Below are 27,984 nucleotides of genomic sequence, written 5' to 3' on the forward strand. Positions count from 1 at the left end.
TGAGATCAGTTTTAAAAGCAAGCGCTGTCCATTTCACGGGTCCTTCTTTCATCATGAGCAATATTTAAACGTTTTAAGTCTTCTAGACATACTATAGTACTTTGGTTTCTAAACTCCACATGTTGACAGACCTCTTGCATCAGACGTGCTGTGGAGAAAACACATTCCTAACATAAACCCTTTTTGACTGGGATAAACTATGAGCCTGACATCCAGAAACCCTGAGGCTTTTAGAGCAAGACTGCCTTTAATCTTTCAAGCATATTTAAGAATAAATTACCTTCTTCACCTGTTTTACCTGGAATTTTTTTTTGTATGTTTTCTTTTGTCAATATATGTTCTTCTTTATTATTATTTATTATTTTTAAATCTAATTATTGTTCATTGTGGTACTAAGGCAGTTTGTATAGGGACTGTTTGTATGTGCCACTACACAGTCAGGTCATGCTTGGATTGGAAAGCTTGCTACTTGGTACCATGTAAACCAGTACTACCTGTTCCATGGTCGAATCACCGAGACAGCTGTCTCCAAGGGTACTTGCACAATAGGTCTTGGGCAGTGCCTAATTTGTAAATCCTCAGGTCCCGGAGAGAGACAAAAATATCACAAAATAAATGTTTTAAAGCACCTTTGGCTAACTAAATATCACGTGAACACAAACAACCAATTACCTTAAATGTTTAATAAAAGAATGATGAATGAGCCTTAAAGAAGCACGGACAATCACCCATTACGGAGCGCATCCGTCTCTCGCTCTGAGTGACAGCTGTCAAATCTGTAATGTTTCAGAACCAAGGACAGCGCAAAATCACCGCTAATTTAGCCACTCTCATCTAAAAGGTCACTAAACTTTCAGAACACAAAAACGCACAAATACTAAACATTTACAAACCTTACACCCATAAGGTCACAACTCCTCTAATAAATCAGAAGCACAGCAGAAAATGAAAATAAAACATGTGCTTTTTATTTGTCCAAAATAGCAAGAAAAAAAAAAAATAAAAAACAGCCATGGAGAACTTGTAACATATTTCACAGCCGAGGCATGCTTTGTCTTTCATTAGCCAGCTAATTGAACTCCTCTTCTCTTTGTCCCTGAGTCATGTCCCTGAGATAGTTCTCCTCCCGTGTCCTGTCTGTTAGAGGCAGGTGCTCCTGCATTAGCATCATCGCTACGGTTGCTGCAACCCGCTACTCTCACTGATGCTGTGCTGCTGCTCTTTTCTGCGATTTCCATAGAAACAACCTTGGACTTCTTTACCTCAGGCTTAGCTTCACTTATTGGCTTAAAAAAGCTCTTTAAATCCAACAGACTTTTTTTTTCTACCATCTTCCAACCTGACAAAGAAACTGTTTTTGCGCAAAATCACCCTTTAGATGTAGGGTGCGCGTGGCCTGACTTTACCCTCCCTTCCTCACTCATGCTCAGTTTGTACATTTAGTTTTGTTTGTACAATGACATTTCCAGTGATTTCAACTTGAATCAAAACACCTAAAAGCAAATAAAGTGCTGCTAAATGAGGTGATGGGTCTTGCTACGCCAGGATCCGGCACAAATTACAGTATGGTTGCACCCAAGAGTCTTGGGTCCATCTACCAACCTGGTCGCCCGCTGTCTTATAGGATTGATCTTGGTTAAGATTGAAGGCTACGGGAGCTGACCATAACAGAAAACATAATAACTATGGAAGAGTAGATAACATAAAGTGTGGAGGAACTTAGCATAGTCAACGGGCATCTACCAAAATGGAGCTGGGATCCCATTAAGGCAACTGTGATGGGCTTCACTATTGCTAGGGAGAAATCTGGGGGAGATATAGTGTACATGTTAAAATATAAACAGAGAAAGATCTCAGAAATGGCCCAACACCAAAGCCCACAGTGAGGGCGATAAGACCCAGCACAGGCTGTGTGTACTTTAGATGTAGACTACAATGAATTCAATGGGAAAAAGTGTCCAAACTTTTGGTAGTGTAGATGTAGGATTGTCTGTTTTCAACTATACACACAGATTTTTTAAATTTGCCACTTTTGACCTCTTGTGTCCCTAAATCCTTTGGTGAAGCAGTTTCCAATTCACTAAGATTGCAGCAATGATTAGTGCACATGCAGAAGTGGTGAAGACCACCCTATTTAAATGAGCATTTTGCTAGTTCAATGTGGAGATGTGAGTGCACATTTAAATTGGAGGCAGGATTTCGCTGTCTGCTCCACATACATTTATTAATGTAGAAAACTAAATAAACAAAGAAAAATAGGTAGGTCTGGTCCTCCCGAGTCTGAAAATGTGGCTCTGGTAACTTGTTTTATCATCCCACTTGGATTTTAAGAAGATTGGCATGAATTCGAATTCTCTCCCCTACTGGTTTCCTCACCAGTTGGGTGCACCACACACTTTCAGAAGCACTGGTCTAAATGAACAAACTACGAAAAGTCATCAAAACAAAGATAAATCCACAAACCCTCTAAATATATAGCAATTTCCAGTAAATTACGAATGTCTGCCATGTTTTCCCTTTTTCAAACAGGATGATGAGGTGGTCACGTGACCTGACGTATGCCACATAGATAACACCGGGCAAATGAGGCATAGTATTTCTATGACCCTCAGAGGCGTTTGCGTAGGAAGTCTATCTATTCACTTATTGCACTTTAGAGGTCTAAACAGTGATGATAAGTTGAGAATACAGTATGTGTGAGTAAGCATAGCCTATGCAGTCCAGTAATTTTCTAAGTGAGTCAATAAGAACGGTCCCCAGAGACCTAATGGGCCAAGCCACCGGCATCCTGACATATTAATCCAGGACATGGCTTGTGTTTAACAATAACCCAGTGATGGATCATGGATAGACTCTCTGCAGAGTGTTGGTCAAGTGCTACATATGTGAAATAGCTTGTAGAGGTTCACACTTAGATACTTAAGGACATGTTGTACAGGATAACTCCTGCAGCACTGATAAACACTAGAGCACTAACATAGTGAAAGGACCGCATCAATACCATAAATAGGCCACACGCACAAAACTCCTGAGCATCTTCTTAGATTCCAGTGTGTTGGAGTTGGGCGACATAGAAACCCTGCAGCATAGCACTTGTCTGTACTCCCCGTTTACACAAACTGTCTGCATCATGTCAATTTATTCTAATTAGTCGAGTCATTTTATTTATAGAGCACATTTCAAAAGAACAAACATTGACCAAAGTGCTGTACAGAGTTATACAATGTAGACAAGTAAAAGAAAATTAGATACAATAAATGAAAATACAGAACCAAAAATGCCAGTTCATGAAAAAAATCACACATCTGTTGTCCTCTGATTTCCACACACATGGTTTTTCCTGGTAATGTGGACATTGTAAGATTTTTCTCAACCTTCTTTCCTGATCTTTTAATTGAACAACTCCAAGGACAGATGACAAGAGTGTGTACTTTTATTGTGACTGTGACTAGAATAAACCACTATGACCATGTTTACATGAGAGCTTTGATTCAGAATAAAAGTTAAATCCTCTTTAAACTGACCTTGTAAACACTTCATTCTGAATGTAAATGTAATTCTGAATTAAACTTAAACTTGAATTAGGTGGCTTCAATTCCAAATTAAACAATTCCTCGATGTTAATTCTGCTTCAAATTAATTCCGGTCATTCTGCGCATGCTCGATTTGTCACAATGACGCACGAGTGACGACATAGTCCAGGATGGCCGCAAAAGCAAGTAGGACTCAAGCCATGACTATTTATTTAATAAGACCCTTAGAAGACATGGATATAATGAAAAGAGTGAATAGACGGAAGCATAAATAAACATTCACACGGACACACTGACATATTACACACACACGGACATCGGCAAACGGAACAAGCTTCATCGGGGCATTAAGCACCAGAACTTCACTAATGACGCATGGATCATCATAAAGTACATTTTTTACTCAAATTCCTGTAGAGTGGAGGTAGAACAGCTGTTGCACAAACCCCTGGCTTTGATTGACCAAAGTAAGGTCGTCTGCCTCCCTTCCCAGCTGTTGCTTCAAAACTACAATCAAAATAAAAGTGAAAACAGTTATTATTATGTGGTCTTCTATGTTGTAGCCGATTTTCCTGTTAGACGTGATATGTTCGCCCCCTGTCCAATTGGAACTCTTCCCAACCCCCAGACCTAAAGCGGAATTGAATGAAGCCAAATATACCTTTCTTTTCCATGTGAACCTCAATTCGGAATCACTATTTCCATGTAAACACGAAGCAGAAGACTTTGATTCTGAAAAATTGAATTCCAAATTTAAAAAAAACATCATGTAACCGTGGCCTGTGTCAGTGTGTCTCTATGTGCATCAGTCTGCTCAAAAGAAACAGTTATCTTCATGGCTTGACCCTCCTTCTTGCACCGTACACAGGTGTCTTAACCATATATCACAGGGCAGTCTAGCCCTCCTCTGCTGATGACCTTGAGGTCATGTGAAAACATTGCAGTGTGTGTGTGTGTGTGTGTGTGTGTGTGTGTGTGTGTGTGTTCAAACCACAGAAACAAAGTGTCAGGGCCTTCAAGACAGACATTAAAAAAAAAACAGAAGTAAATGAAATATCCCTCAACATTAATGAACCATTTCTACACAATCTTCTGCTTGACCAACTTCCTTAAAAACCCAAAATAAGCTCAGGTTAAGTAGTCTGAACACAGACGTACGGCAGCCTGTGAGAGAGGCATTAATGCCCCCACGCAAAAGAAAATAAATAAATAAATAAATAAAATGTTGTTGCTTCATCTGTGTCGGTGAACGCACTTACTCACTTGCAAAGTGACATTCCGTGTTGTTATCTTTTTTTTTTTTTAAACCACCTCACAGTCTGACTCACCGATATTGCATTTTTGAAGTTCAGACATCCACTGAGCAACACTGATATGAGCAACTCACAAAGATGTGCTTTCAGATTGTACTTAACATGCATTGCACAACAACATCATTTGATCGTCTCTAGTTTTTTTTTTTTTTTTTCTTTCTTCGTTGCACATTAAACATTTCACATTTACCACTGTTAAATGATTCAGTTATTGCATCAAGTGATGTACGATTGTATAAAATACTGCACAACACCAAAGTCACAACAAGCGTCTCATACATTATTCAATCACTAGATATTCTTGTGCGATGATGACGGTTTTACATCATCAGATAAGTCACACAAGACTGTCGCAACTATTTGGTTTCCCTGTGTGTTTCTTTCTTTGTTGCGTTTAAGTTCTCCTATTGTGTTCAATCAATTGTGTGAGTTTGTGTCTTTAGTCCCAATTCTATGCTAATATTTTTATGGAATAATGTATTCTGTGTCTCTCCTTGAGTTACTTACTTTTGAATCCAAATACCCCCTTATGTCTGACTACAACATTTTGCTCAGACTTCTGTGAAAAAATAACTCTACCTGTAGATCATAATGATGGAATGAATGAGTGATTACACACATTTTAAAGAATCTCATTTTGTAAATAAGTGGAATGAAACAGTATTTAATGCCTCCTGCATAGATTTATTTCTATAGTTTGTTACATTGACGGTCATTTCCCTCCTGATGTGAGACCAAGACTGAGCCTTGTATTTTCAGTTCATGTTTATAATCAAGATCATTTCTATCATCATTTTGTGTGTTTTTTCTGTCATTTTCTGTGTTTTTGGTGTCATTTTGTGTATGTTGTTGTTGTTATTTTTTATAATTTGGTATATTTTTCTCCTATTTTGTGTGTTGTTGATAATATTTAAATTATTCCCTCTCAGTGTGTGCATTTTTGGTATTGTTTGGTTGTTGCGTATGTCGTTTTGTATGTTTCTCTGTTATTCTTGTGTTTAACGTAGTGATCTTGTGTATTTTTCTCTCATTTAGTGTGTCTTTGTTGTCATCTTGTGTGTTGCTAGTAATTGTTTTTTCTCCCTTAATGTAGTTTTTAGTATGATTATCATTTTTAACTAAAAATAAACAATATAAAAGCCCATATTGTTAATTTTCCTCTGTACCCCCTGTAGTGTCATCACGTTCCCCTATTTGAGAAACACTAATCTAGACTTTGGATCAGATTTTACTAAGCCTTGATTTCTTAAGCTCGACTTCACACATAAACACAACCTGACAATTGCAAGTAGTTGCAACTTTGCCTGTTCTTGTTGTGGAGTCGAACACATCTATTAGCTTTTGTTTTAATTGCTTGTGTACAATAAAGTCATTAACATTCCATTATAATTTTCTTTTACGCCGTTAAACTCTAAATATTTTAGATTATGAAGCTTCCATTTCTGTGGATATTCCACAGTGGTTTGAAGCTGCTATGTAATACATAAATGACAGCATTTGCTTTTTATTGCACCATATAATCTTATCCAACCCAGCAATATTGGAAATCCACATTTTCCATCTCAGCTTCTTCATTTATGGCTAATATACAGATTGCTCGCTGAAGGTAATCAAGAATTACTGCAGTGTGGGTCCTTAAGACAAAGAAAAATATATATCTCACTTATAAAAACAAAAACTAACTTTTCAAAAGTTACTTTTAGATTTAAATAAAAAAAACTAACCACTAAATGCAGCCTTTTATATGGGTACAGACTGTTAGAAAGACGCTAATGAGCAGAATAGTGCTGAGCTCCATAAGCTTAAATGAGATTTTAATGAGTAAAATAAGTTTTTTCTTTTTTTCAGCCAATGAATACTAACAGGGATATAATACCTCCAACCCCTCCCAAAAAAACAAAAAAATATATATATACTGTATATATATAGAACCTCAGAGTTTAGCAAAATATAGTAGGTCATTTGTGGGGGAATTTTTACTTTACAAATTATTGACATGGCCGATTCGCACAAGATTAACATCACAGACATTCTTTAGGTGAAACTAGGTAAAACTAATCCTGTGCAAATAGGGCATTACTTGTACTTTAAATGAGTACAATTTCCATCAAGTAACAGTACTTCTACTTGAGTAGAAAATATCAGTAATCGTTACACCTCTACATATCAGTCTGGTATAAGATTTGATTTAAAAAAGGGAAGGAATGATGTCCTTCCGTCAAACAACATCCATTTCAGATCTACGTTGTCTTTCCCTTCTTGATCAAAGTCTTTTTCCTTGTGGCGACATCATTTTCTTTTCCCCTGTTTTACCTTTTACTTCCTCTGGTCATTTCATGTCATCACAATTTCCTTTCGTGTTCACTTAATCTCATCTTTTTCCTCATCCCTCAATAAGCGAGGAATGAGAGTTTTTTGAACATGCATTTTCGTATTTTTCCTTTTCACTTTTCTTGAAAAAAAAGGAGAAAAAAAACCCAAACACAAACAACTATACACAGTTTAGGGAAGTGTTACAATGCAGTGAAACAGCATGTAATATAATTCAGTGTGATCCAAATGTCTTCCACAAAAAAAAAAAACAAAAAAAAAAAAACATCCACATTTAATATCCCAGCAGCCACAAACTGGCATGGTTCTCTGCTGCTGGAGCAGCTCCAATACAAAGTTTAATAATCAGAGCATCTAAAGGGACGCTGCAACATTATTATGTTTTCACAAATTCACTCTCATTCCACTTCTCATTACACTGTGAACTGTATCAGAACAGGTGTCCACCAATCCAGCTCTGGCAGGGTGTCACACACGCACAGACACACACACGCACAGACACACACACGCGCGCCCACACACACATTATTATTAAAAAAAATATCTTGTGCTTGTTGCTAAATTTATTCTCCGTATACCAGAGCCTATTTTAACCACTTGGTTTTATTCAAATATATATCCATTTATAAAGTGTTAAGCCTGTTTAATCTTTAAACATATGTATTGATGTTAACATCTTTTTTAAAAAACTGTAATTGAGTCCATAATACAACTGTTAGATGATTTCATGAATTACAAATTGACAAACTGTGATCAAAAGATTAATATGCTACAGCTGCTATATTTCACTCGTCCATCCGATTAAACAGCAAAGCCACAAACACAGTGTTTCTTCCTCTCACGTGATTGCGTTGCTTCTTTTTCTTTTTTTTCACATCTCTCTCTTTTTTTTTCTCTCAAAATGGCGATAATTTTTTTTTTTATCATGAAATGGACAGCACGTGTGAGTGAGTTTTGTAGTATGGCTTGTTTAGGGGGCAGGTCTGGGAATAGAAACAGGGTTGGGATCAATTATAATTGTAATTGCCGATTTTCTTGAGCTGATATTTGGAACTACTTTTGCTCCCTCAATTTACATCATAAAAATTACACAATGATGCTAAGAAATGGCACAAGTTTCAATTTTGAAAAAAAGGAACATTTATTGAAATTAACAAAGGTGATGTAGAACGACACCAAGAAAAAATATTTAGCAAATAATAAAAAGAGGGGATGTAGAACAAGTAAAAAATAGAGTGAGACATCTCATGCAATATTATGAAAGAGAACTGTTCGTCCTTGTCCTGAAACTTGCTTTGACAAAAGTTGGCCAGACTGAAGATATATTTTATTAACAAGATTATTGAGTATAAAGATGTATAATTATGGAAATAAACACAAAAAGAAACCATGAATAATAGTCCATTCCAACACAACCCTAGAACATAAATTAGCAGAGGAAAATAACGTGATGTCAGATGTACATTAAGCAACAAACTGTTCAAGTTTCTGTTCTAAATTACATCAACATTAACAAGAATAAATATTCAAACAAGTAGTGAACTGCTTCTCAAAGTTTTAAAAACTCTCCTTCTCAACGCAGCGCTGAGTGAGAAGCAGAGAGGGAGGGAGAGAGTAACACACGCACACGCACACACACACACCAAACCTCTAGCCAGCTGCTCGTTAAATACAACTGCGACAACAACACGGAAACACGGAACAAAGTCAGCTAAGTTAAACAGTTAAAATATGCTTTGAAAGTTTAAAACTTGTCGTTGGGGTTGAAGAGCTTGCTTCATGCTCTGCTAGTGGGGGGAGGGGCTTTGCACTCTGCAGTCTCTGTCTCCAGCAGCACGGACCAGCCTGTAGCAGCTGCTCTGCATATAAAGCGAATCGGAGAACGCAGCAGCGCGCATCGGCTGATGCCGATACACATAAAACATGCAAAAATCTATCACTACTCGCAACTCCCGTGAAATTTCATCCCACGAGATTTTGCCGCAGGAAGACGGACACGCCAAACCCTCATATATTAGTCCGTATTCCTTTATTGTTTCACGCCTAATGTGGCAGTAATCATTTTAAAGTATAATACTAAGAAATGTCCCCGTCTCCTCTTCTGTCTACACGTACCACGTCATGTTTACTTGGAGAGAAGTGGTCATGGGACCAGGTATGTCACGTTCTGTGACGTGTATTTGCAGAAAAGGTGTTTCCGTAGCGCTTTTGCGATACATTTCAATATCGAAACGTCTGAAATACCTTCTCATTAAAACGTGTGATACTTGAGTGTTTTTTAAAATTCAGGTGTTTCCATTACCAGTTTTTGTTGCGCATTTCCGAGGGTGATGGAAACGCAGCTAGAGACGTTACGATCTCTGTCAACCAGCCAAGTTAAAGATTTCTATTAAAACATCTAAATGTGAGAAACAGTCCAATCTGCTTCCGGAAGAAAGTTAAACCGGTTCAGATTTCAGTCCGGCTGCTGCTTTCATCCTGCTATTATGACACTGATACATTGTAATGGTGATACTTTCCAATCATTACCCTTTTATCCCATCTGTTCCCTTGCCAGAGGTTTTTCATCACGATATTCCCCAGTTCGCCGTGTCTTTTCAAACATTCCCACTCACTCGTTTGATCTCTTGCTTCACTTATTCGTTTTTTTTTTTTTTTTGGGGGGGGGGTGTCTCTCTAGAGATACACAACACACAGTAATGGAATCTTTTCTATCTTCAATCTACTAAGAGGTGATGCATTGCCTCAATTTTCAAAGCTGGAGCTACCTGAGAGGCTGATTTACTGCTGGGGTCTGGTGATGGCATGAGATGGCCTTGAGACCTCTTGAGACAAAGAGAGGCTGGAAATAAATGTAAGAAGTGAACATAACGAGACAAAATGAGCATTCGATGGAGACAAAAACGCAAAGAGTGCTGAGAAATGAGATAAAGAAACAAAGATGAGGGTTGTACACGACCTGGGTATGACAAGAGTATGTTGAACGCTAATTATGGTTTTCATGTATTTATTAAAGGCAGGGTTTTTCAACCTTGGGATCGGAACCCCTATTGGGGTCGCCTGGAGTTTAGATGGGGTCGCATCATATACGTCTAGTAATTGATAATAAAAAAATTAACTCATAATTATTATTTTTCAAGTTAAAACAACACACCATCTTAAACAACTGTATTCTATACTTTCACTTTGTAAAAATATAAATCTAGTTATTAATAAGAATAATTATAATAATGATTATAATAAAACACAGTTTTGTGTACCGTATTGATTTAAAGCAGTGTTTTCCAACCTTGGGATCAGCACCCTATGTGGTGTCACCTCAAATGTCTAGCAATTGAGAAAAAAAACCACTAATTAGAAATAAATGTTTTATTATTATTATTATTGTTCAAATTAAAACAACAACACCTAAAGCAACTGTATTCTATACTTTCACTGTAAAATTATTATTCATAATAATAATAATAATAAAATGCAATTTAAGGCGGTGTTTTTCAACCTTGGGACTAGGATCCCATGTGGAATCGCCTCAAATGTCTAGTAATTTAGAAAAAAAAATTACTGATTAGAATTTTTTTTTTTAAATTTTTTAAAATCATTATTTTGTCTGTCTTAAACAACTGTATTCTATACTTTCACTGTGTAAAATATAATAATAATAATAATAATAATAATAATAATAATAATAATAATAATAAAATGCAGTTTAAAAAAATATCTGAGCTGGCACAGCTTATCACTAATCCTAGCTACTCTGTATTTGGTCAGTGATGTATAAAGATTTCACTGCATGATATTTCATAAAATGTTTATCGGGCAAGGTATGCATGAATATTATGATGGAAATAAAAAATAGAAATACTTGTCCTTATACATGACTATATTTTAACTAAAATAAGGCATAAAATAAAATGTAATTAATTTAGAAAAAAGGTTGGGAATGTCGTCATATTTCTATTCCATCATTTTGTCTTTATATGTTATGAGGCAACCAGAGGTGACAAAGATGTGAGCCTTGTAATACTCTCGGTTTCTCAGTTATGAGCACGTTTTGATCTCAAGCACTAATGTCATAGTTGCACTGCTACAGAATGTTTCTTCCTTCTCATATCTCATTTTCAATAAACGCCCACTTTGGCACGGGGCGAGTTTGCTGATTTATTGATGTGTTTGCATAACGACAAGTCTGACCGCGAGTGAGGAAAAAACACCAGTGTTGGCATTTGGAGAAAAAAAAGCATAAAAACCAAATTAAATATTTGACAATTATATTTCACACATTTTGGACACAGGATTTTGCAAAGCAGCTGTTGAAGGTGTGAGGGAGTGAATGAGGAATAAGGTGGGAAAATAAATGAAGGATTGGCCAACAGTGGGTTACAATTACAGCTCCTCAACCAACAGTGAGAACCTTTAATAACCCGTCACTGTGACTGATTGATCAACAGCTGCTATCTCTCTCTACTCTCACAACAACATTTAACACAGCAGCAGCGCACGAGTGCTGTTCCTCTCAAGAAGTCATAAATAAAGCAGTTAACTGAAGAGCGAAGAGTGGATAAAAACCACCTCAGACTCTAAATTCCTTTTTTTTTCTCCTGCGTAAATCATATCCTGTGAACTTGGTCTGACAATTGAGCATCAGTGACAGGCTTTAATCATTTTGCACAGTACTATATCTGGAGGCTGTGTTCTGTATTACAGAAAAACAAATTGAATTCCACAGAGAAAAAAAAAGGAAAGATTTTGTTTGTGGCGTGTGGCAGTGAAGCACCTGAGGAGAAGTGACACACCCCGAAGGGAAGAAGAAGGAGAACATCTGTAAGGAGGGGGGAGGGGTAATAACAAGTCAAGGAAAAGCATGTTGGAAATCATTCATTATTAAAACTTCCACAAACATACACATAAAGCAAACCACACACAGAGATGATTCTATTGACACGGACAGTCCAAATAGTCCCTGGGAGGTCCAATGCAGCCCTTCAAGATTTATTCCAGCTGTTGTCCTAAATGAGTGAGTTCTAACAGCTGTTTTCATGCACCACTCCTGTTTTCATGCAGTCTGTACGATAGTTATTTCAGTTCATAAAAAGTCTGCTCACAAGTTTTGTTCTGGGGTGTCGCGATCTAAGTAGTATCCAAATAACCTTGTGACTGACTATCAACTGTGTTGTTGGTGCAAGACAAACAATAGATGTTCAACACAGAATAAATGACACAATAATTACACAGCTTTTGTGAGGTTGGCAAAAAAAAAAAAATTGAGCATCGCATTAGAGCTGAATGATTAATTGCATATGCGATATCATAAAACGTGATTTTTTAATCGCAAAAGCTGCAGTTTAAAAAAAAAAAAAAATTCTTGCCCTGTCTTGTACTGTCCTGTTACGTTCAGAGAGCGTTTTAGAAGTGCAGTCCACATGTTTACATGTTTCATGAAACGTGAAGTTAGTTAGATATGTTTTTGTAGATGTATATGTAGATTTGTTTGCTTTACTGTTGTAATCTGTGCTTTAAAATGTATATTTTATATATATTTAAAGTTTAAATAAATCTGAAATTGTCTATTATGAAACAGATTGATTTATTGCTCATCATTGAAAAATACATGACAAGAGGCCCTTGAAAAAATAATCGTATTTTAAATCTCAATCGCAATATTGAGAAAAAAAAAATCGCAATTAGATTTTTTTCCAAAATCGTTCAGCCCTACATCGGATTAGTTCAGTCAAGCTAGTCCAGCCCTTTCATCTGTCAGTAGCTGTTAACAACTGACAGCATCCATCCCCTAATCAGTTAATCATCCAGCTGATCATGTTCCATGCTTCCCATTGGTTAGATTTGGTCTGTTTGTCTGCAAGCGCCTTGCAACCCACGACCCACCCCAGCTCCTCATCTTCCGTCTACTTAAACACTGTCTTTTGTTGTCATCTAAACATCTGCGTTTCTGTTCCAGAGGGTTCTGCTGACCGCTCTCTCTGCTTATGCCTCTCCATGTAGCTCATAGATAAGTGAATGAGAGCTCCTTTCGTGTCGGGCTTTCCACGCAGCTGCTAGAATGGGCAGGGAGGTCCCAGAACAGAGCCTTAGCGCCAAATCTAAAATGCATGCTAAATAAAGCTATTTGACTAAAGTGATTCTGACCGAATTGTTTTAATATGTAGCACACGGAAGTTGATCACATGAAATAGTAGACAGTAGATAAATGACACCAACTCTGGTTTCTTTAATCCAGCGTTTTTCCTGCCACTGTTCCGCGGCACGATTGTATTTCTAATCATATTTAATGTTTTTTTTTTTTTTCTTCAAACTTACTTTTAAAATATGAAAGATGATTAATAAACATTTTTTTGTTTGATTTGTATTACAGACACTGACAAGAATTACTGAATAGTGTTAATTGCACTTAAATTAAAAAAAATTTTAATGTGAAAAATAATAGATTTTTTGTTGTTGTTGTTCATTTGATTCCTAATAAAAACATAAGAATGACTGCAGATTGTTAATTACACTGTTTTTTTTTAGAAAGAAGAAATATGAACGATCATAAAAACTTTTTTTGTGTTTATTTGATTCATATACAGTACAAGACACTTTGATTGCAATGATTGTATATTGGTAATATAGGCCACAAAGTTTCATTTTTTTTAATTTATTTTTTTTTACATTTTTGGTTGGTGGTGTGCATTGGGATTTTTTTCAATGAAAAAATACACCATGGCTCAAACCCTGCTTTAATCAGACATGTTCAAGTGTTGGTCGCAACCTCCAAATTGTATTTAGATGTATTTATGTATTCATAGCCTTTCAATTCACCAGTACACCAGTCATGTGGCTTTATGCATTGCTCCTATTGGCCAGCGAGCTATTCTACAACAGTGATCCATTTAAAGTCGTCCTACACCACCACAAACAAACAGGATCCACCCTGCCTTTGTGGTTCTTTATTTTCTATGGCTAGGATCACTCTGGCCTTTATCTGGGAACCTGACTATATCCTATCAGCTGACATCGAAAACAGAGCAAACCTGGGAAAATTCGTCCCACTCTGCTCTGTGTGCGCCATGATTGAAAAGATTTAGGTTTTCAAAGATTTAAGCCACTATAAATGTTGGAAAGACATCTTCTGGAAGGAGAAGTTATCTTAACTTCATTAAAATGAACTGAAAATGCCAACAGCCACACGCACACACACGCACGCACACACACACACACACACACACACACACACACACACACACACACACACACACACACACACACACACACACCCACACACACACACACACACACACACACACACACACACACACACACACACACACACACACACACACACACACACACACACACACACACACACACACACACACACACACACACACACACACACACACACACACACAGCGGACCAGGCTTTCTCTGCTTTAATGCAAGCTTAAAAAAAACAAAAATACCAAAGCAATATCCTCAGCTCTCTGTGAGAAGTCAAGGACGATTTCATTTGAAAGCAAGATGTCTTTGTTCCTTTCCCAGCCAATTTATTACACTTGAGGTTATAGGCAAGGATGTCTTTAAGACCAGTGCCAAACATCCAAGAACAAAATGACAAGTGTATTTGAAAACCGTGCGTGAGCAATTGTGAAGTTGCTAAAAGTGCACTTCGAGCTAAAGAGAAAATAGTGTTCCAATAAATGTTCACAAGTCTGATGTATGTATCGGTATATCACAAACCAATGTTTACAAGTAACAAATAACACTTTTCTAATCAACTTAGCAATAATTAATTCATTCAGCATAAGATTTTGTTATAAAACACAGGAGCATGTACATTTACATGCTCCTGTGTTTTATAATAAACGTACACACACTGGCTGTGGTTAGCTGTCCAACGTGCCTCAAAAAACAAGTCATTTTATTCCAAATGGTTCAATAATTGCATTTCCTGCTCAAAGTGTTTGAGTGGTGGAGAAAATCCAATGAAATGCAGTGTTTTAAAATGTGTGTGCACACATATTCTCAATATTACTGGGAGATAAACTAATTCGCTTAGAACAACAACTTTCAAACTTAGAGTCCCGCTGAGAGCTCCAATCAGCCTCACATAATGGCCCTGTTTATTGTACAATAACTACTGTGTAAATGCAATTGCCAGTTCAGATCACAGCAATGAGATAATTATTGATTTGTTAAAAAAAAAAAAAAATAATAATAATAATAATCCTGTCTAGACAAATTTCCATTAGCCTGATTAACAGTCAATGCAATCAAATAATTACAGAAAGATAATTTAGAACTTACTGTCAATACAAATTGATGGCTAAAAAACTTGCATCTCAGTTTGATTTGAAATCTATTTTTATTTCATCAATATCGATTAAGGTCAGAGAGAAATCAAGTGGCTCACTGAAGAAGTTTGGTTAGTGCTTCCAGTAAGTGGAAGAATGCCTCATTAAATAAAATTAAATTAAAAAAAAAGAAGATAATTCCTGGATTGAACGTCAGATTAAGCTTCACTTTCTTTGTCAGACATCCAGATCTTTCCTACTCATTATCTTAGAAGTCTATTGTGGTTGGATTTCAGGTGTAAATGACTTAAAGATTAGAGCGCTACTCAGCTAAGCCTTTAACAAAGTGTAAAATACTGCTGATCCTAGTTTGATAGCACACTAATGGCATTGTGGACAGTCTGGGGAGACTTACTGTTGCTCATGCATTTTGTAAAACTATATTCCCATTTCACATTTAAGATGTAAGTAGAGAAAGTGTAGAAAGCACAAATGTGTAACACAAGTATAAGAGTGGTTTAATCGTTAGCTATAGACACATTTAGAAACTAAAATGAACCTAAAATACTTAGGAAATGAGCGTCATATAAAATGAGTTCCTCATTCTATCTGTATTGTATTGCTGAGACTGAATTACTGTCATCACAACCTGCAAAGAACATTTTCTGTCAATCAAGAGCAAAAGGAAAAAAGTCACAATGAGGATAATGGACATGTTTCTTTACTTCCTCCTGATCCTTTTTAAACTTTTTTTCCTGAAATAAAATGCCAAATTTTGAATTTTAAAATGCGTCATTGACCATTATCCTCAATCAGGTTGGTCTGTATGAATCTAATGATAATCTGCATGTATTACATTGATAGAACTTGATAGTATTTTAATGAAATGAAAACAACAACAACAACAACGTTTGACTTTGACTGACAAAAACATTGGGCTGCTTTTTCAGCTGGTTCCACATATTAAACTGGATGAACATTGCTGTTTGCTATGCTGCAATGCATACAAAAAATCTATTGCACACACATTTAGGAGCCATCTGTGCTCTTTTCATTCCTATGCAAGGCTCCATCTATATGCATTCATCCTTGAAGTTTATATCAGGTAATTCTTTACATTTTTTACCAGCTTGCATTTTTTTTTTATATAAAAACCCTGTTGTAAGAACAAAAAGTCTGTGTTAGGAGAAATTGAAAAAAATAGAGCATGAGTCGTGAGCTCAGTGATCCTTGTCCAGTGGAATCTTTGGTGCTTTAATGACGTCCAAACTGTGAAAACACTATGGCCGCGTAGCCAAAGGGAATCATCACCATTATCGTCGCTGAATAAAACAGATAAAGAGGGAAACGCTCCGTTGGACAGGGCTGAGAGAAGCCTGATCCTTTGAAACGTATTCATAAAAGGGGAAAAAAGACTTGCTTTATTATTCTTTTATGTGAACAAAAGCTCTAAATGGAAGAACTCATTCCGAGCTAAGCAGAAAATCAGACGGTAATTTGCTCTGGGGAATGATAATATGCCAAACACAATACCTTCTAGGACCCAAAACAGCACGCCAACGATTACATTACAGAAGAGCTGGAATGGTAAACGAATTTGAAACGAATTTACATTCCTTTTAAATGAAAAAGTAACTTATAACATTATCAGAAAAATCTGATGAAAATCTTATTTTGTTGAAAAAAGATGTAAAAGGTTAGAATAGCCACTCAATAGTTAATGTTTACATCTCCAACGTAAACTATCCTTTTATTGACGTTTTCGGAAAAGTTGCTTTGCATTGTGGGATGTGGTGTACCACCCAGTGTGACTGAAGGGATGCTGTATTTAAATGTTTGTGTCCTCATCATGATGTTTAACTTGTGTTATTAATGATCAACAACATCTTATTGACCCACATTTGTTTTATACCTATTGCTGCTGTTTGATTTCAATCAATTTTGTTTTGAGGAAATCTCCACTGCATTCCATTCAAATGTCCTGTTGTATGAACTTTTCAATTCTATAAATGTATTAAAATAAAAAAAAATACAAACCTCATAGTGTGTGCTACAGCAGGTTATGTTTCTATCTTACAAAAAGTGGATGTAAAGAGCAATTAAATGATCTGAATAAAAATAAAATACATGTGTGTGCTTACAAGTAGGCAACAAACAATGAACAAAGTCCTTGTAGAATACAAAATAAGTGACTTTATTAACAGTAAAAATGAATATATAAATCAACTCAATATATATTAACATTGACTTAAAAAATGATTGTGGGTTTTCTATTAGAAAGGGCCAAAGCCTGCCTCTATCTGCTCCAGAACCAACACCAGTCCAACCTTGGACGTAGTCCTGGTCCTGGTTCTGGTCCATCAACTGTGTCCTGACTGCTCCATGGAAGAAAATCTGCATTAACATCTTCCTCCTTTTTTTCCTGCATAGAAGCATTAAAAATAATATTTGAATTTATTATTTATTTCAGCAGTCGCCACAATAACAAAATACAAAAGCAAACAATTGTGTAATCCTTAAGCCAAAGTGTGTAGGTTGATGCAAAGCTTATACAAACCTACCTTATCACAATAAAACTAAACAAGGCTCTCTAGATAATCACACACAAAAAAATAGTTAGCTTGTATTACTATTTTAACAATATATAATCAACACAAGTGTTATATACAGTTTATACATTCACATCAAACATATATACACATGAATGTACATATGACACGTTATTGGTAAAATTGTTACTCTTTCTTATATTTACTAACAATATATGATTTAAAAAGCTTTTTAAACTGGTCTATGTTGTTTTATTTCATCACTTACGCAGTTCCATAATTTAACCACTGATATTGTTATAATCATCCTTTTGACTGTTGTTCTAGCATTTTTCATCTTGAAATGTAGTTCTCTTAAATTATATTCCCCTTCTCTCTAAAAAAAAAACTTTTCTGCAACGCTTTTGGAAGTGAACCTTTACTTGCTTTATAAATCATTTGGACAGTTTTGAGTTTGACGCGATCTGGAGTTTCAAATCTGGTGTTTTTAACAATAATTCAAGGGTCTGTTCTCTGTATCCTGCGTTATGTATCATTCTGATGGATCTTTTTTTGCATTATGAATAACGTTTGGATGTTTGTCATGTATGTATTTCCCCAAACTTCTAGATAGTAACTCAGACATGGTAAAACAAGCGTAGAACAGAGTGTGCAATTCTTTTTGATTAAGTGTGAGCCTTGTTTTGTCCAGGAATAGATAATATATTAGTTCTTAATAATAGTTTCATTTATTCATAAACAAATATAAATTCAAGTAAATGATGTTTCATTATATTTCAGGATGTACCAACAGATAATATTGATCATGTTGATGTTTGCATATAATGAATGAACCTAACTGGATTTGTTCTGAGATGAAGACGAGCTGAGCTACAGATGAACCTCCAAATCCAACTCTTGAAATGAGCAGAAACGTTGTTACCACATAGTTCAATAATATTATTACATGATCATTGTGTAACAATAAGATAAGTTCTGAATACAGATCCATGATATATTACTGCTGCTTTCAGGAATATTAAAGTATTGTTAGCTAACTGGCTAGCCTGCACCACGTTAGACGTAACCTTCATAATATTGATGAGGGAATATTGTAGCAAGCGAATATTGGTAGTAGTTTAAAAACAGGGTGAAATAAAACTTACCAGGATTGGTAGCAGTTCTACAGGACGAGATCCTCCATGGCTGTAGTTCTGTTTGGTTCGTGGGGCTCCGTCCACTTCCCCTGAACCTCTTCAGACACCCACAGTGCCAGGAAACTCCTCCCCTGACCACTGCTCTGTCTTCTTTGACTCACTTTGGACTCACTTTTGAATGTTTTTTGTTGGATTTGCGCTAACGTGACCAGCCGCTCGCCAGCTTAAAAAAATGGCTGCTTTTCGTTTTTTGGAGGACCGTCGATAACCCCGCCTACCACCCGCCCACTTCAGAGCTGAGCTGTAGCCCAGAAGCTCTGGGTTTTGGCTCCGAGAGCTGGAGCTATGTTGGTGGAAACAGAATGGCTCGGAGCCAAAACACGCGCTAGCTCCAAGTTAGCTCCAGCTTCTGCCCGGTGGAAAAGCCCTACCAGGGGTACGCGACGGCACTACAAGAGGTGCTTGAGAGAAAAAAAATTGGAAAATTAACAAATGAAAGCATCAAAAATATGGTGTTTCTAAAGTTTATTTTTTAGTTAAGAATGATGAACATAATAAAGATGTTTAAGAACATGAAGTGAAAAAACAAGGGTCATTCTTGGTCCCACACCAGGCAGGAGATGACCGGAAACAATAAAAATAGAAATATATTCTATTCTATTCTATTCAGGAGGCATTAAATACACTTTTCATTCCACTTATTTACAATGAGATTCTTTAAAATGTGTGTTATCAGTCGTTAATTCCATCATTATGCTCCACAGTTGTTTTTTCATCGTAATCTGAGCAAAATGTTGTCGTCGGGCAAAGGGCAGATTCAGAAATAAGAGAAAGGGGGTACAGAAGCTAAAAAGGATTGAATGCATAGAAGTGTTTGTACTTCATTCTTACCATGTAGTCTTGTGATACTTCGCCAGACAAGGAAGTCAGTAATTTATTTAACAACATTTTTGTTCTGGTTTGTTCCTGGTATTCCCTGTAACATCACCTCATCCTGCGAGACATTCCATTTCAATCAGAGACGGATCTTTCCGCGTAAACCCGAAACTAAACATCGGCCAGTGTTTAGGCCACGACTTTCAGTCTGAAATGGGTTTGTGAAGTTTTTGGGGGGCAAACACAAGAAATCACAGAGGAGCTGTTTGATAGCAAAAAGGCACTGCCTTCCGTCGCCATTACACACGAGTCGAGAAATGATCCCTAGAACCAGTAAACGGTCATTCTATTCTGCTTCCAGTGTCTCGGTTATGCATGCCAGTTTTGCAATCTTCCAAGATGAAATGCCTCTTAAACATCTATTCACGCAGCGTCATTGGGCTTGGACTTGGGGAGTGTAAATCATAGAATAAACATAACTACATCAAGAACTACTTAGATAAAAATCTCTCACTTTTGATGCTTTTTTGGCAAAATATTTCCTCTTGTGTTTCACTCAATCCTCACTAGACCAGAGCAATGCATAAAATATGTGATTTGAAGTAATGCCTTCCTGACATTATTATAGCTGAGAAGAGAAATGTAGGGTGCCATAAGAGAGAAAAAAAAAAACATCTGATTGGTAAAAAATGGAGGATAATGACAAGAGAGGGAGAGCAGCGGCTTGGAGAGCAGCCGAGAGATGGAGCTGGCCATGGTAGCCTCGTCTCTCAACTCAATGGCATTTATTTTGTATCTGACAAGCCTTTGGGGCCCATAAAGTGTGCCTCAATGAGAAGGTCACTTTGGATAGCTGCACCAAAAAGTCATTTATTAGGAAAATAACAATAAGAAGCAGAGCAAGGGAAAATGGAATCATGTTTATACAGCAACAGAATTATGGAACATTTCCTCGAGAGGTGAATCATAAAAGATTCAATATGGTGGCTGGAAAGATAAAGACAAATGTCGAATAAATGTCATCAAATAATAATACTGAATGAATTGAAAATGATTATTTTACAAAAGGAGAACATTTCAGGTGATAATATGCCAGAAATTAAGCATACCACAGTGTTAGGGGCTCAAAGAACTGTAATATAAGCAGCTGTCCCTGAATTGAGATCAAACATAGACAGATTTTAAAGATTTTTCTGCCTAAAATCAACATCACATTAATGAGCATTGTTATTTTGATGTTATTTAAGCTAACACAGGATCTAAGCACATCTAAACATTTGAATGGTGAATGCATCTTTTGTCAGCGCGTGGCCACTACAGTAAAACAAAATGAGACTAGACCATCTGCAATTTCTAAAGAAAACACAAGTGAGGATGCATTTCAACTGAACCCCTCAGAGTCGTTATAACTCCTTGTAGTCAGTAATATTATTACAGTAACCTGTATTAATTAGATTTTTTGGGGGGGTCACAACAGTTTTTATTCTGTTTTGGTAAACAAAAGAAAGCTACATTGGCATGTTTAACTTTTCCTGATTATTTAGAGCAGCCAAAAGCAGCACAAATCGACATTTTGACCAAAAAAGCTTCTAAATGATCGAAAAAGCAGGCTGAATGTTTCACTCCAATCGGAAACAATGGGATGTTTACAGGCAAATGGTGCTTGTGATGTCATCAATTACGTGATTTCAAGATGGCGGAACACAGGCTCTAAAATGGTGATGTAGTCTCATTTTTAAAATTGCATAAAATAATGCGTTATGTAAGACATAGATCTTCTAATAAGCACATTTTAAAGGTTTAGGGCCACATCTGTAAAAACGGTAGAGGGGCCCTTTAAATCGGACAAGATCTGTTCTAAAATGATAAAGTACATGTAAAACAATAATGAGTGTGATATACATCCGTTTGATTAATAAAACTTCACTAAACGGAGTTACAACCATTACCATTTTTTTGGGGAACCAATGTTACTAAGCACTGTCCACCATGCCAGAAAATAAAAACAAAGAATAAAGACAAAAATAAAATAAAAAAGCAGCCTGAGAACAAAATCAAAAATCACATCACTTCAAAACCAAACCATCAATCTGTGCAGATACAAGCATGAAGCCTGACATATTCAGCAAACAATATGTTCCTGCTTTTGACATGCTTATATGATCTGACTCTTGAAGAAACTTTGTAATATTCATCCAATCACAGAGCGTGGGAGTGTGTGGGATGAATGCTGACCTCTTAAGAGTTTGCTGACACAGCCCTCAGCGGGTGAATACCAAATGTTCCCGCTGCAGGCCATTCTCTATGGTTTCTGTCCTCTAAGGTCCATCCACCTGCCACTTTTGTTCACTGTAACCCACAACAGCAGGGATTCATCTCCCAATGTATGACCTGCTTATCGCAAACGCCAACTGGTTACAGCGCCACTTTTTAAATTGTCTTCTTCATGATCTTAAGTGCCTGTGTTGACTTATCACTGGAGCAGAAACAAGAAGTGGAAACTGGGTGTAAGCTGATAACTCCCTAATGGTGATCCTGTCGCATGGTTGTTGCATGTGTGGCATTTATTTTAACTGGGAGAGGAAGCGACAGTGGCTGAAAGCTGATGAGCAGAGGCTTCCACAGCCGTATCCCTCCAGGGCTCAAGCTGGAGCTTAATCTTAGCCGGAGGCAAAGCGGTTCAGCTGAGAGGATGTACTTGTACTTGAGAGGCCAAATAAATTAAAATCATGGCATACTGACTTTAGCTTTACTTGGCAGGGCAGAGTACAAGTTGGTTGTTGGCGCAAATGCTGTGAACGTAGTGCAGTGGATGGGATAGAAGACTTTTCTCCTTTTTTTCTTCTTCTTCTTTCAAGGAAATCATACTTCCCATGTGCAAACAATCACTACGTTTTGCACAAATGTCCAGTACTAAGTGCAAAAACCAACCAATAATCCTAAAGGCGGAGCTACAGCAAGCTGCTAAGGTTCAATTTAAAAAAAAAAAAAAAGATACACAACAAATCAACCATATGTGCTACATATCTGCACATTTCACCCAAAGTTAGACCCAAAAACTTAAAAAACTTCACTCTGTAAAGTGTAATAAACCTAGAACCTCCTGCTAATTTTGCTTAATAGACACCAAAAAGCTAAAGCTTATCTTCAGACTGTCCGACACAAATGATCCACACAGATTTTTGATTTATTGAAATATGAGCCTACAGTGTATCAAAATGTTTGATGGTAGACAATGTAAACATATACGTACATGCAAATTCAAGATTTTAGTGTCATTGTAGATTATGTTTGAAAAATGTCAGACTTTTATCTCAAAAATGTAAAAAAAAAAAAAAAAACATTTTTTACGGCATTTTGAATTTCGTCAATGCAAAAATGGCATTTTTTAACCTCACTGTCTCCTTTATAGAGCAAATAAATCATTGTTAAAAACACCTCCATACTGTCTAAATGCAATTTGTGTATTTTCAGATTTTTAGTAACTGAGTTTTTTTTTTTTTTTTTTTAAATCTGGCTTTAAACGCTAACAGCTGCTGTCCTACACACAGGTGATATTTCCATGTGCTGATTATCTCAGTGACATAAATGGATTTTCTTGGTGTTGAAAATAGCGAGTTCAAGCCTCAGCTCATGCAATGTTTCCTTTTATGCCTAAAATTGCCTGGTCGCAGCCATTGCTGCAAAGCTATGAAATGACAAATAAATTGTAATATCCTCTACAACGCTGGATGAGGTTGACTCTTTTTTATGTTCTGAAATGACTTCTTTTCTCATTGGGACAAAGTTTTCCACCAGTTTATTACCTTCTGAGTGGTAGACGCTGCAGGATAACTGGCTGGTGGAGGCTTTTCATGCATTTTCATTAAACTGTTTCTGACTATCTGCAAAAGCAACAATAGCTTTTTTTTTTTTCTTTCAGCCAAATATGTTTGGACTATGATAATTTAAAAAATAAATAAAAAGGAGCTTGTTTTACTATTTCTGCAGAAGAAGAAGAAGCAATATTTCACCTTTTAAGAACAATAATGAGTGATTGCTATATAAAGACTGTATCTGGTAAATTAAAAAAAAAAAGGAAAATTTGTTGTGGTGTGTGACGTTATGGACAGATAAACTCTCTCTTCAATAGACCTTTTTCACGACAACCGGAAGTCGCGCCTCCTGGTGCCGAGTCACTTCCTGTTTTTGCAGGTCTAAGGGAAAATGGCTCTTGTTTTTTCGTTCACTGATGCGGAGGCAATCGCAGCGGCAAATACCCAAACAAATAAACTAGATACGGGGTAGAAGTTCTTCCATGATGAATGTATCCACAGCTATCAAGGTAAGAAAAGAAGTCGCTTCGTGAACGAACCGCTAGCTACACTATCACGTACTGCAAATGTAGTAATGGTTATCTATTATTTATTGCTCTATTTAGATTTTGCGCATTTCCAAATGTAATGGAGACGCAGCTACTGTTACAATTGCGGGCTCTTTACTGACATTCGGGGCAGTGAGACCATTCTCTTTAGTAAGAAACTAGGCAAGGCCATTCGCTCTGAATTTTGTGCGTATTAAAAAAATATTCATTTTTGTAATGTAACATCATAATATCATCATATTTAAAGTGATTAGCCATTTGCATTTACATCTGAGAACATCACGAAAACATGTGGAAAAAATGCTGCAGTATTTTTCTCTTCCTGATGGTATTTAATGTAATTTTTTTCATATTGTCAGCTATTTCCACCTATTTCCAGGGGATTGGGATCTCCGTGCATGAATGTGCATGTTCCATTACTCCTTTGCCATGCGCTCTCATAGAAAATTTGAAAAATAAATGTAATTAATTGGATAAAATGTAATAAACAATAAATACAGGAATTCTGATTAATTTTAAATCTTACTGCAACAATGTTAGATTTTACAGAAACATGTAAAAATCTATAACCCCTTTTGCTCAGCTTTGTACTCCAACCTCAATCTTTTCAGAGAAGCCTCTAATATACGTGTCAAACTCATGGCCTGGGCCGTCAAATAAAAATGACAGGGAAAACGTGAATCATTCTGTAAATGAAACTCAACAGTATTTGCAGTGACTCACAGTTTCCCCGCTGCTGTGTCGCATGATCGCAGTCATTTTTAATGATAAAACAGTTGGAAAAAAACTCAACATTCTTACAAAATCCTTCAATTTTTCTCAAATTATGACAATATTTCCCTTAATTAAATAGAAATTGGTCACTAAATCTAGGAAATGTAAAGTGAAGATCCTGTTGGGACTGATATCTGTCACTTATTGCTTGGATATTGTCATTTTCTTACATATTTTGGATTTTATGTATACGTAGAAGTATGGCACAATAATGATGAAATGATTTGTTTTCTTGCAGAAATTCTGTGGCCTACCTGAGATTAAACTGCTCTGTATTTGGCCCCAGAACTAAAAATAAGTTTGACACCCCTGCTCTAATAATCAACTTCAATTCCTACAATACCTTCATCACAACACGCTATTTTACTGCAATGTTTTAAAAGGAAGCGCAACAATAAGCCACAGCTTCGCACCTCAATCCCATTTCAACACAGAGCGACCTTTAGGGAATCAGGTTAGAAACAGAAACACAATGTGATTGCTAAGAAGTGGCTGCACAAAACAATACTCCGACAGTCACTAGACCACCCACCAAAACCTGACTCTTGTGTTGCAAGGCTACATTTAGAGCCAATAATATACTCACACACGTACACAGAAAAGCTAATCAATTCTCTTTTGCTCTAATCCTAATAGTGTGTCCAGAGATAACATCACCCAGTTTGAAGGCAGCCTGTAGCGTGACTGGTTGACAAATCCTGGCAACATGGAAAATAAATAGTCATTTACATGAAATGCCACAGCAAACATATCTGACCTACCAGCAGAGTGAGGAATTAACACATTCTTACAATAGGCTTATTGTTTGCTCTGCGGTAATTTTCTCCATTTGTCATGTAGCATATTAGCTGTAATGTGAAAAACAGAAGATAAGTAATTGGTCCAACCATAAACTATAATCCCCTCGTTTTTATTTTTTGCTGAAAGAACTACATCAACAGCGCGAGAATTCTGCAGGCGTGTTCTAAGTAACTGTATCTAAATGGGACAGTCTGGTTACATATCCTGTGTTTTATAATGTAACATCTCCTTTGCTATACCAAAAACTTTGCCATTGATTTAGATATTTCAGCAATAAACATTTACATGTAAATATGCCAGTTTATGATTGTGGCTAATGCACATCTGTAGTTCCTCAGCAGGTTTAGGATAACAGTCAGACAACAAATCCAGATAATGTCATAATACTAGAGCTGGACGACATGGACAAAAACTCATATCTCGATAAATGGCGATATACGATATAAATATTGGTTTTAACTCAATAAAGTCCCACCAGAAAGACAATTCTAGGTAAAATTTGCTGATGAAAAATGCCACACAGGCACATTTGCAGGGCTAGAGACTGCGACCAAAATGGTCGCATATGCGAGTATATTTTCAGTGTGTGCGAGTTTTTAACTGGTCACATCCATGCGAGTGCTAATGGATGACCTTATTTTGGATGGAGCGACTGAGTGCCTCGTCACGTCCCACAGAGTGCACTTCTTTCTCTCTCTCGCTCCGTGCTGCGGGTGAGGAGACGGTGCAACGATGAAGGCACCGAGTATAAACACCAATGTGCTCCTTTGGAGTGAGGGCGGTCCTTCACTGAGTGCAGCAGTAAAAAGGAAAAAACGTGCAGAGCGCAGTGATGAAACGTACACGCTCATCAGAATCAGCATGGGGGGACCAGAACTGATGGACTATGATACCAGGACAGATGTTCAGCTGTGGTTCTCTCAGAGTCTGACTCTTTTGCAATGGCTCCCTATAGCTTTAAAAAAAACTACTGAAATCATTAGTTGGTTTTTTTTTCAGAGGCTATTATTAATGATTAAGGACAAATAAAATTAAGATAAAACAATTTGTTAACCTAAAATAAATCACGTTGTGCAACGACTCAGCACCTTCTTACTTCACCTCCTGCAACATCTACAGACCATCAACTTTCCTGCACCTGTGGCTAACCTTAAGTTTTAAATCCCTGGTAAACACTATTCTGGAAGAAAACAGAGATTTTAATTGTGTGGGGACAGATTCATTTAACTACCAATGTGCAGGTTAAATATGCATGTTTTACGTGTGGCAAGAAATGAGAAATTAGGGTTAACCCTAACACATGATCATGTGTTATCAAATTCAAGTTACTTTTTGTAGCCTTTCAAATACATTATCTTTATATAACATTGTGTTTATGTAAACTGAGATGTGTACGAATTTGAAGATGAAAGTTTTTAAATTGCCATTTACATGATCAATATAAATCAAATCAAATTAAATCAAACATTATTCTATATCATTTTAACTGTATAGAATTTAATACACTGTATTGTCTTCATTGAGAAGTTATGTTTTGGATCTAGGAGGACTTTAATCCAGGTGATATGAGGCAAAATGGTTCCTTGTAGAGTAAAGGTTGCAGACCCCTGACCAGGGGAAGAGGGTTAGGTTAGTCCAGTTTTAAAGTCAGCCACAGAATATACTTTAAAGTTCTGCTGCTGGTGTATAAATCTGTGAATGGGTTTGTTCCAGAAACCATCAGTGAGATGTTAGTCAGGAATGAACCCAGCAGGTCTCTCAGATCTATAGATACAGGTCAGATAGTGGAGCCCAGAGCTCACAGTAAACATGGTGACGCTGCTTTTAGTTGTTATGCTGCAACGAAGTGGAAAAAACTGGCAGCAGAGCTGAAGTCAGCATCACATGGGAAGTTAAAAACACTCAAATGGTTGAGTGAACTTTTTGTTCACTGCTTTAAAAAAAGATAAAAAATAAAAAATAGGATGTTGTAAATGTAAAACTTAAATTCTGTGATGTTAATTTGATATTTTCAGTATAA

The 27,984-nt window shown here is 36.7% G+C and overlaps 1 protein-coding gene across 1 annotated transcript in view; it reads right to left on the bottom strand.

Annotated features, from left to right (window-relative positions):
* asic1b (acid-sensing (proton-gated) ion channel 1b) overlaps positions 1 to 27,984 on the bottom strand; it is a 201,050-nt gene that overhangs the window by 130,982 nt on the left and 42,084 nt on the right. The gene's annotated exons all lie outside the window — the stretch shown is intronic.

Source organism: Gouania willdenowi, chromosome 5 (genome assembly GCF_900634775.1).
Source record: "Gouania willdenowi chromosome 5, fGouWil2.1, whole genome shotgun sequence".
Taxonomy (NCBI): domain Eukaryota; kingdom Metazoa; phylum Chordata; class Actinopteri; order Blenniiformes; family Gobiesocidae; genus Gouania; species Gouania willdenowi.